Below are 12130 nucleotides of genomic sequence, written 5' to 3'. Positions count from 1 at the left end.
TCTTTATTGTTTCCATCTGTCTCTTTATCTTTGCACCAAACAGTGCTTTGATTAGTATCGTTTTTTAATTAGTCTTGATATCTGGAAGGCTATATCATGTAACATGAAATTTTTTTCAAAATTGTCTTCAGTATTTTAAGCTTTGTTCTCCCATATAAGTTTAAAAATCAGCTTATCAAATCCCACCAAAAAAAGCAAAACTATTTAATGGGGTTTCGATTGAAATTTTATTAATGTGAGAAACAACGCAGTTTTTGTGTTTGTGTTAAACTTTCCTCTGCATTTATTTAGATACATTTAAAAATGTTTACAAACATTGTATTTAGAATTATTGCCTCTAAGTTATTGAATGAAAGTCTCCTGTGATTTTCTTTTATTACTTTTCCCTTGTATGGTCTTTATATGAATATTGCATGATACATAGAATAAGTTGGGAAGTGTTCCCTCTTTGTATAAAATTGTAGAATTTATAAGAGCTTAGATTTATCTCTTCTTTGAATGGTTAGTAAATTTCCATGTATAATTAATTATATAGATGTCATGTTATGCATGCTTGTTTTCATTTTGCTAGATTTTTAAACTTCTGATTCAATTTACTTCTTTTTGAGTCTTTTTATTAAGGTAGAATTTTTTAAATGAGATTGTTCATGCTATCCTAGGACACGCATACGTTGGCATAAATTTGGTCACAATATTGTTTCCATTTCCACTACTATTGGACTGGTACCCGTTTTCTTTCTAAAAATGATTTTTGTGCCTTTTCTCTGGCCGTATTTCTAAAAATAAATCTTAGGGAGTGTTTCAATTATAGTTCTTTCAAAGGTTCTGATTTTGTTTTTATGAATGCTGCTTTCATTGGACGGCAAAATAATTGAGTTGATTTTTGTAGAAATATTCTGAGGCCTGTTTTAAGGTGTGTCCTTATAAAACCATATCTATTACTTATATTCATAAGAATCAACTTGAGGCTTTCAGCCTAGGCATGTGTGTGTGTTTGTGTATGTGTTTATTTTTAAACCTAACATGCTTGAGGGCAGACGTAGGTTTTTTTTCTTTACATTGTAGCATAGACCTCATCAGCACAATTTCCTTTTTGCTGATTATACTTCATCTACCCTTTCACTAGAAATGGAGCCTGAAAGGTTCCTGGCTTATCTCGGCATTAGCTGTATCTCCTGTTCTTTGATAGGCATGAAACATCAAACTGTAAATTATAAAGTTCAAGAAATATCCAAAGAGGAGCTGGAGAGTGAAAACAATCTCTATAATGTGGGTTTTGATCTCACTGTGTGAGATTTCAGTAATTTCTCATACTTTCATTGCAATTTTCCTGTGGATGTGGTTTTTTTTTTATTTACTTATTTAATTTACAGTATTAACCTTTTAGTCTTTCTTTTTTTTCAATTACAGTTTACATTCAATATTATTCTGTGTTAGTTTCAGGCATACCGCAGAGTAATTAGACAACCATATACCTTACAGGTTTCCTCCTGAGATTTACAGTACCCACATGGCACCATACATAGTTACTATGATATTATTGACTGTATTCCCTCTGCTGCATTTATATCCCCATGTCAGTTTGTGATTAATATTAACTGTGAGCACATGGTAATTTATATGTAGAATTTGTAGATGCAAGCATCATATTTCCATTATCCATATTTCATTTTTGAAACTAATGTCCAGTAGTTCTTGAATAGTGTTCTACATTACTCAGTGAACTTCCATAAAAGGATAGAAGATAACCTCAAATACATAAATTATAAATTTATGATATTTCAAATTTGCAGTGGTTACCTTATATAAGAAACATCAATGTTGGTGCATTTAAACAAAAACAGAGTTATTTCCATGCATATAACTTGTAAAATTGACTTACAGAAATCCTGGTTTAAGTGAGAAATGTAAATGTCTCTTTCTTTTTACTCTTGAATTTACATAAAGATTAATCTCCCTTGCTAAGTAAAGTGAAGTTATCAATCATCCATACCTCTGAATGTCAGGTGGTAAGAACACATTATACAGTAAGATTTTAGTCCTTTGTTGTTTGAAATCAAACAAATTCCATCTGTTTGAAAAAAGAAAAACATTTTAAAATAGCATTTCTCATTTTTAGAAAAGCACTTAATAATAGGATATGTCCTCACAGAATAAAACCATTTCTTTTCCAGAAAAATGAAGAAATAGATTTATAGAAAGATTTAGACATAGATGAATTCTACTTAGTTGATTATTTTTATATAAAAGAAAGTTTGAATTTTGGCATTGAAATGATTTTCACATCTTGGTTGATCATCCTCTTTGATCTTTTTTTTAGTTTTGTTTACAATAGCATCCATATATTAAGCTTTCTGTTCTTACCTATGCATAGGAATTGGCCAGTATTTTATTGCTTCTGGGTCTAATGATGCTGAGTAGTTTTATTGAGTGTTTAAAGTAATAAAATAGGAGCTCCTCATGGGTTTAGCATTTTTCTGATGTGTTAGTTAAGAAATAAAAATGACCCTGGCCTCATGCAGTCTGTTGATGGGGAAATATACTTTGATAATATAAAAATGTCCATATCTTTATTTTTGGTGGCTTTCACAGAGGCCACAGCACTTTTCACTAGAAAGCAATAGTTTGTTTAAATATGACAAGTCAACATGAGTTCTAAGAGTACCTGGATTGAAAATGGAGTTCAGTCATATTCTTATTTTTATAATTTTTTATTTCTTAGCAAATACAAAATATCCGGATATAGTACAGTCTTGTATATCTAGATGGTTCATGTCTAGTTGTCATATGAAATGATGAACTCTAGATCAACAGTTTGGAGACTTTCTGATTCACACTGGGATAAGAAAAGTCCTATGCAGATGCGTTGCTTGTATGTTGACACTCTGGCCTCAAACCTGGGTGTAATGTAAGAGCAATAAACACCTCCTACAAGGATGGGCAGCTGGTGTGGCAGTGCTCTAAATAATTTATTAATACAGAAAAAAATGGAACCTGAAGGAATGTGTTTATCTGATAATGATGGTTTACTCTTCGAGCTAAGCCAGTGGTCGGCAAACTCATTTAGTCAACAGGGCCAAATATCAACAGTAAAACGATTAAAATTTCTTTTGAGAGCCAAATTTTTTAAACTTAAACTTCTTCTAACGCCACTTCTTCAAAATAGACTCGCCCAGGCTGTAGTATTTTGTGGAAGAGCCACACTCAAGGGGCCAAAGAGCCGCATGTGGCTTGCGAGCCGCAGTTTGCCGACCACGGAGCTAAGCTAATACAGTCAGGCATGCCAATGAAATCTGATTGTCAGTTCTAAAAAAATAAAACATGCATCTCTACACTATACATTTTTTATTGGCACTGTTAGATTATGTAGTTGTTCATCTTCATAGAGTTCTTGGGTTAAGATTTTGAAGCTATTGGAATAATACTTTAAAGGCAGGGAAGGTATCTATCTATCTATCTATCTATCTATCTATCTATCTATCTATCTATCCATCTAAAAGGCTAATATACTAAGTGTTCGACCATTTGACCAGTAGCTAAGACACGCACTGACCACCAGGGGGCAGATACTCAACGCACAGGCATGGAAACGTGGAACAAACTGATGAATCTCAGAGGGAAGGGGGAAGGCAGGAGGAAGGAAAGAGAGTAACCAAATATCTTATATGCATATAGAGGCACGGTACACAGATTCGTGCAACATTAGGATCCCTTGGCCTGGCCTATGGGGATTGGGCCGAAACTGGCAATCTGACATCCCCTGAGGGGTCCTGGATTGTGAGAGGGCGCAGGCCAGGCTGAGGGACCCCACCAGTGCATGAATCCATGCACTGGGCCTCTAGTTTGTAATAATACCCACAGTTCAAATCCATGCATGGGCTTTGCCACTGGTTGCTTAGCAATAACTTACTGAAATCTGCCTCAGTAAGATCCACTACATCTCTTGGTGATCTCATTTCAATCTCCTCATAACCCATAAAAACAGACTGTGATATTTACATTTTTCTGATAAGGGACTATTGTATATCCTGTTAAGTTAAATAACTTACCCTCTAAATTTAAAAATTCTTGAAACAATACCACTCCAAATGGCTCATAGCTGTGTTATTAGCCATATTACCTTCATTATAATATAGAAAATTCTAATCTCTTTGGTCATAAGGCATCTTGATGCTGGCTTGCCTGGCCATTATCTGCAGGAACAGCATTACCTCCACCACGGGCTTCTCTGTCAACCTGAAGATTTTGGATTCTAACCCATCTTCTCTGTCCACTGACAGAACTGCAGGGTTCCCACCCCTTTGCGTTCATCGATTGAAGCTTCTGTCTTACTGGCACTGCAGTAGAACCCCTGTTCAGGCTTCTTGTCACCATCAAGCAGGAAAGGGAACGCATAGCAGATACAGACTCACCTCTTGCTTTGTTTCACAATGGTGTCAACCCATATTTCACTACCCAATAAGATTTTGTTGAACTTTAGTCTGTATATTCAGTTATACAAGGAGTTATTGGGCATATATTATGCATATAGTACTAGGATACACAGTGATAAAATAAAACCGATATGTTTCCTTCCTTATGAAGCCTAGAATTTACTAGGGAAGAAAGTGATTTTATAGTGAACAACTCTTCATTGTAAAATAGTAGTTCCAAGTTTAAAAGTAATTCAGAATGGTATTCAGTTCTCTAATGCAAGAAGAAAAAAAAAAGCATGTCATAACATTGAATAGGTTTTGTTTTGCTTGTTTTCATGCACAGACCTTTACCCTCCCCTCTTCCCTTTATGACACAGAACTCTAACACTCCACTTTGAGAATTACCACAATTAGACTGTGAGTGCCTCCCAGGTAAGGGGCTAATTTAACAATTTTTGTAAACAACAGTTTTTAATGTATTGTAAGATAGTTACCCAGAATTTCTTCAGTGTTAAGTGTTTACAACTATACAAAAGCATCATGTATTTCTGACTGTGATAAAATCTGTGATATATAACTCAGTCCCTAAATGGGCTTAACTTTACCAAATAGCTTTTTTTTAACACTATTTATTTCAACATTTCATATATAACTGCCTAGTAGATGGTATTTACTGTTGCTCTACATATTCTATGGCCACCTGGGTAAAAGTAACTTTATTCCAATTCTAATAGCATAAATGTCATTCTCCACAAACATATCATTGTCAGCTTATGATTAGCAAATAAAATATTTCAAGTAACATATGTAGTATTTTTATGATTAAGTAAACCAGAGTAGATAATACATAATCTAAGTGGATTACTATGAATCAAAATGATTGGAATATAAAGATTAGGAAGTCCAATGAAAGATAATGTAACTTTTAATGACCTACAATTTAAGAGGAAAACTGATTAAAATGAGAAATATTAGCATTAAGATGTATTGTGGGAGGTTGATTTGTTGCAGTTTTCCTATTCTATTTTAACCTTGCGTGGGATGCTTTCAAAAGAGCAGTTATCATCATGCTGTTTGATAATAACAGATGTTTAAGTGTTTAAACCTTCAGAGAAAAAATTTACTAGATGATTAAATGTCACAATGAATTTATTAGGAATGAATGAATTTAAGTTTCACAACTAAGAAAAAATATCATTTAAGGTGATTCAAATAATTATGTTAGAAGCCTTTGTGATGATAAAATGCTTATTCACAAGGAATCTTGCCTAAGCTCATTTTCTCTTTCCTTCATGGAAGGAAGAGGGCATCTCCTCTGAATCATCTTTGCTGGGAACCTTTTGGACCAAAGTGGTATTGAACCGTAAGAGTTTAAGGGGTTTTGGCTAATGTGGGAAGGCAAGTTTCTTCTCTGGAAGTGTTACATAAAAAAGTATAGTTGACCCGTGAGAAATGTGGGGGCTAGGGTACCACCTTCCCCTCAGCATAGTTGAAAATCTGAATTAGTGGCCATCTTCCAAGGCTTGCAAGCATCAAACAATTTCCACATCAGAAATTGATGTGTGTGTGTGTGTGTGTGTGTGTGTGTGTGTGTGTGTGTGTTCCCCTTCTTAGAATCCTTTACTTTCCTATATTTATCTGAATGTCTCATGTTCATGATTCATGTCTCAGTAAAATGTAATATTTTCAGAGAGGTTTCCTCTGGTCCCAATACAAATCCCAACAAACACACAAAACAATGCATCTGCACACTTAACTTTTATTTTCATATATGTTATTCAATTATGGGTGAATATTTGTCTCCCTTGCCAACTATCAACCATCTGGTGACGGCAGCCAGGTCTTTCATTTTGCCTTTGTCCCTCTAGTGCCCAGGACAGTGCCTATGGAGCATTCTCTATCCACATCTTAAACACTTAAGAACTATGTCTTTCCTCTAGTCTCTTCTATTTAATTTCAGTGATTTGCTTTTTTAACATCAGATGCATGACTAAATATCACTTCCTTGTAACCCTACTATCCTATCAACTGTTCCTAAGGCTGCATTTGAGTTTTGGAAGGAACACGTGGTCCCAGGGCATGCTGGGAGAAAGTCATGCTCATTTTCCTCAAGTGATTGCTAGTCTGGATGCCCTGATATTTGGTAAGTGATCCACAAAGACGGGCACAAAAAGGTGTGTCACCACTGACCACCCTCAGGCTTCCCTCTGGCTGCTCTTGCTCCTGTACCCCAGGCTTGGAGAATTGGAATCATTGTGACTTTGTCTCCAAGCCAGTGCATGGATCCAGCTCTGAGGACATGGTTGGACTCACTGTGTAGCTCTTTGCTCCCTGGTGTCTTCTTGAGGTACCGTCATCGTGTGTCTGGTGTTGGCACAGGGCTTGACCGGAATTGTGTCAGAGGCAGCCAAAACAGAGCTCCTGGTCCATTTCTCCACCTCTCTTCTCTCTTCCCCAGAGCATCAGGGAATCTTGTTCTTCCCTCTGATCTGGGAAGTGAGTGGAAACTCTTATTCTCAGATTCTGTTTATGTCTCTCCATTCCCCTTAGGACATTATATTTCAGAAAGCAAATGTCAAAAATAGACTCTCCTCTCTTTTTTGTTATATTCTTCCACCATTTAAAAGAAAACTTAACCACCCCACCCCCAGAATAGAAAGTCTTTCTCTTGTTTATTGAAAGTCTCCCCTAGTTAGAAATATTTACTAAATTATTGAATTTGTAGTAACTTGTCTTAGCTGCTGAGGAGGTTCTCAATGACCCTCGGGGCTGTGTGTTGTGGGGTCTCACAGGCCATTTTTTCATTTCTCTGTGTTGGTCAGCTGTGGGAGAAACCCCTCTGTGCCAGAAAGCCCTCTCTCCCCTTTTTGGTTTATTCCCGGATCAACAACTGATTTAAAAGGCAATAAATAGAACTATCAGCACAGCTTTCTTTTACAAGCAGAGGAGATTATAAGTGACATTTATTTTAAGATTGCATTCTGATTTTTAACTGATATATTCTGTTCATTTGGGTCTGTTAACTTGAGACCATTCTAATTTTTATGGCCACTATAAAATGACCTCCTAAAACGGGGACACATTTCATAAATCCCTGCAATATATGGAAGGAAAATGGTCACAACTGCAGTTGTTCACAGTGAAAATAAATATCCTGGAGTGGAAAGATAACACTAGGCTTCCTTGCCGGGGTTCTTGTTCTGGCATTAAGAAGGGTTCAGCAATCTGGAGAAAGGCTGTTTGTAACTGAAGTAAGAGTCCAGTGACGAAACATAATTTTGAAAGGCATTGGGGGTCAGAGGAGCTTAGCTAAAGGAGCTAAGTTCCCCTTGTCTCAGGGACCCCTTCCTTTTTATTAACACAAATTGTCCTAAGGCAAGGTGGAGATATACACTCCAAAGGGTACAGTTTTGTCTACAGAGTCCATTGTCAGAATGGGGAATAGCCTACCTCTGTTCAGGTGTTTAGCCAGCAGGAAGGCAATAACATGTAGATTAAGATGCCCTGAGCTGTCTGGCAGTAAACAATCATCCCTTTTCAGGTTTGGGGAAATTCCTTTAGCCATTCCAGCAGGCGATAACATATGTGACTCAGCCCTTGTTGAGTCCCCAAGTTCCATCAACCTTTTGATGAAACTCTTGCAATTATGACATGCTGTAATTGGCTTCTGGCACTTTCTCTTACAGAAACTTCATATGTAAATTACTGTAGCTTTCAAGGCTTCTAATACCTGTGTGTTGTCTATATATAAACACTCGTTTTGTGTGTTTCTACAGCAATGTCCAAGTCAGAGGGGGAAACTGGCAGTGATGTAATTCTAATGAATACAAAAGAAATTAAGTGAAGATTCTTAACTTCTAATATATGTTTCCACTTAAATGTTTCATGCTCTTTTTTATTTTAAAGGGCATTTTCAAATCTGCCCCCTGTGTATGTGACTTTCTCATGAATGGATAACGCTAAGAAAATGTTCTAACTGCTGTAATTAGCGTCCAGCACCCAATGCACTGCAATAAAATGCTGCTCTCCATCACCTGCGTCACACATTGTCCCCTTGAGTGCATTGCATACAAATTCACCACTTTTAATCTCTTTATTAAAAGATTCTCCAGGGTTAGAGAGGCATATTAAAATTACTTTATTAAAGATGCTTTTGGCTTGCCAAATGTTTTGCCAATTTAAAATGCAAAAAGAAGAAGAAGAAGAAGAAGAAGAAGAAGAAGAAGAAGAAGAAGAAGAAGAAGAAAATATTTTATACATTGAAAGGTGAATTAAAGGCATGGTAAAATGCAATTCAATTAATATTTATTGAGCAACTATTATCTAAGAAGATTGCTCCAGTGACTGTAGAGACTCAAAACTTAATATTTTATTTTCTCATCTTGAAAACTTTATAATCTAATAGTGAAGAAAACAAATAGAAGCTCCCAGAAATATAGGCCTGCCACAATCTAAGTAATATCACAGAGCCCTGGGGACACAGTGAAATGCAATATATTCCCATGGGTTGTCCAAGAAAGCATTGCTCCTTCAGAGTGTGTTCTCTTCATGCAGTCGATGTTTATCTGCTTTTCTAACTTGTAGGAGTTAAAGTTTGTGACTCACAGGAACTTTATAATATAATAATTTTTTTATTAAGTTGTTAATGTATAAATAAGAGATAATAGACCTTTCTGCTCTCTTACAAAAATGAGCACCATATCTTCTTGGTGGGTTTGCTAATATGTAGAATCCTGTTCAGATATGGCAGCAAAATAGTATTTGCCATTCCATGTGTCATAGCAGAGCTGTGACAAGGGGCAGTCACATACATGTCATGTTTGTGTTTAGGAATGTGTGTTGCGTAATTCTGAAAAATACGCTTAATAAGCCTTCCAAAATGATAAAATGTTTTAATTTCTTTCACACTTACTTTGCTTGCTTAAATGTTTCCAAAAGTGTGCGTGTGTGTGTGTGTGTGTGTGTGTGTGTGTGTGTGTGAATAAAGTGCAGAATCTTCGGTAGCATCTCCAGATATAAGTTAGGTATTACATCTTTTGACAAAGGAATGTATATTTTGATTATTATTAAGATCTGTTTCCTTCAAATTTTATAAAACATTCAACTTATAATACATTGCTGATTTCAAAATATGATGTTATAAATAACAATTTTTAAAGAAAAAACTTCTGAATTTTACTTAATTTTAGGACATTTTAATATACATTTATTATATATATATATGTATTTTTTAAAGTCACTATTTATTTTATACAAATAAAACAGTACCAGAAAAAGAAGCACAGTATACAGGTGATGCTGTAGGAACTCAACTTGAATACATAAATAGAAAAATAAATTACCAGTTTAGGAGGTACAGCTTTAAATACCTACAACAATGATAATTTATAATGGTGTTCAGCATCTAATGAGATTTGTTATTACCCTCATTTGTCTTTAGTAAAATTTCTTGACTTATGGTATTGGGAACAATTATACCAGTACCATGTGACACCAATATAAAATGTAAGTCAGTGACTGAATAAGTTTGTCTTTAGACATTTATTTGACAAATGATTATTCTAAAAATGTTGGTTTACCAAAATGAGGGATTTTTTAGTCACTGACTCACACAATCTAAATTCTGAAAAGAAACTTAAAATGCATTTATATGAGACCAAACCCTGTCACTGACCTCTCCCAGCTGCCCCTGTCACTGCAGAGTCCATCTTTGGCAGCTTTGATGACAAGGTCTCCCGTCATCTTTCTATTGAGTAAAAATTGGTTTCCTGATTGTGGCTTTCCTCTCTTCCAACCTGGAGGCAGCCACTGCCTCTGGACGCTCTCAAGATGGCAACTTCTGTGGGTTCCAGCACCTACAACATGCAGAACTGGGAGCATGCACACTTCCCCATTCTGCACCAGACATGTCTTGGAGAAAACCCATATACTAGTAGCCGAATAACCAAAGAAAAGTACAGTAAGGAATGCAAAATCTGTGCCAGGCCATTCAGTGTTTTGCTGGTGCCCCGGAGTCTGCATGTGTTTCAAGAAGACTGAAGCGTGCCAAACCTGTAGTAAATTAAAGAATGTCTGTCAGACCTGCCTCTTGGATCTAGAGCAGTGGTTCCCAACCTTTTTTTGGCCATGCCCCACCTACGCATCTCTAAAATCCTGATGCCCACTCCCCCGTGACATATAATTCTTATTATCCAAAAAGTGAACTCCTATTCAAGTGGAGGAAGCCTAAAAGGCCATTAACTTGGTCTAAACAAGCTTCCAAAGAATATGGCATCCATGAAAGAAAAAAATAAAAGACAAAAATGCAGTTGAAGTCCTGAGGAAGAAATCACTAAGAAATTGTTAAAAAAAGTAATAATAATATGAAGTGATATGAAAAAAATAACAAATAAAGTTTCAAAACATATAGAGAACTGAAATGCATAAATATGTCACAATGTATATTTATATACTGTATATGAAGCCCCTAGAACCATAAGAAATGCATAGAATTCACTGTCGATAACTCATTCTTGAATTGCCCCCCTTAAAAATCAAATTGCCCTCCTGTGGGGCATGTGCCCCACATTGGGGACCACTGATCTAGAGTATGGTCTGCCCGTCCGGGTTCGTGACGCAGGATTGTCTTCTAAGGATGACATGCCAAAGTCGGATGTCAGCGGAGTACTACACACAGAATATGGCGAGGGAGATGTCTAACTCTGATGGAGCTGGCATGCTGGGGAAAGCCACAGCCACCAGGGACATGCTGCTCTAACTGGCCTGGACCACACCCTCCTACGGAAGGATTCGACCCCACGTTTGCTCCTTCTGGGTGAAAGGAGAATGTAAGAGAGGAGAGGAGTGTCCATACAGACACGAGAAGCCCAGATCCAGATGACCCCCTTGCTGATCAGAACATTAAAGACCGATATTACGGAATCAGCGCCTCGTCTGGACCCGCCAGAGGACAAGACTATCACCACACTATGTTGGTGGTCTGGGCGATACCATTACTGAGACAGATCTAAGAGATCACATCTACCAGTTTGGAGAGACTCGGACGGTCACCGCGGTGCAGAGTCAGCAGTGTGCTTTCATCCAGTGTGCCACAAGGCAAGCTGCAGAAGGGGCTGCGGAGAAGTCCTTTAATAAGCTGATTGTCAGTGGCCGTCGACTTAACGTGAAATGGGGAAGGTCCCAAGCAGCCCGAGGAAAAGGAAAAGAGAAGGACGGAACCGCAGACTCTGGCATCAAGCTGGAGCCCGTTCCAGGCCTGCCACCAACCTCCTCCTCCTGCAGCAGCAGAAACCTCTGCCAACTACTTCAACCTGCCCCCCCCCCCTCCTCCCTCTCCCCCAGTGGCCCTCCGGCTGTGGTGAACATCGCCCTGCCACCACCCCCAGGCTTTGGGCCACATATGCTGCACCCAATGGGATCACCTCCCCTGTCACGAGGGCTCCAGGACCAATCCGCTATCCTTCTCAGGACCCTCAGAGAATGGGAGCTCATGCTGGGAAACACAGCCGCCCCTAGCACATTATCACCATTCTGGAGCTCACGGAAGACAGGGTCCTTCAAAATCCCAGGAAACATATCTCGGGATAAATGTATTTTTTCCTTCCTTTGTAGTTTCCATAGTAGCTGAATGTGTTCAGATGTGGGCAGTCAGAAAGCAATAGCCATGCTTTGATTGATGGACCTCAAATAAATTGCCATCGACACATCTGGTTACT

The 12130-nt window shown here is 37.6% G+C and overlaps 1 pseudogene; it reads left to right on the top strand.

Annotated features, from left to right (window-relative positions):
* Positions 1-10244: 10244 nt before the first annotated feature.
* On the top strand, positions 10245-11930 carry LOC103304971 (pre-mRNA-splicing factor RBM22-like; annotated as a pseudogene).
* Positions 11931-12130: the final 200 nt, after the last annotated feature.

This window comes from Eptesicus fuscus, chromosome 12 (genome assembly GCF_027574615.1).
Source record: "Eptesicus fuscus isolate TK198812 chromosome 12, DD_ASM_mEF_20220401, whole genome shotgun sequence".
Lineage (NCBI taxonomy): Eukaryota > Metazoa > Chordata > Mammalia > Chiroptera > Vespertilionidae > Eptesicus > Eptesicus fuscus.
Note: the sequence above shows the minus strand (reverse complement) of the source record. Positions and strands in the feature narration are given on the sequence as shown.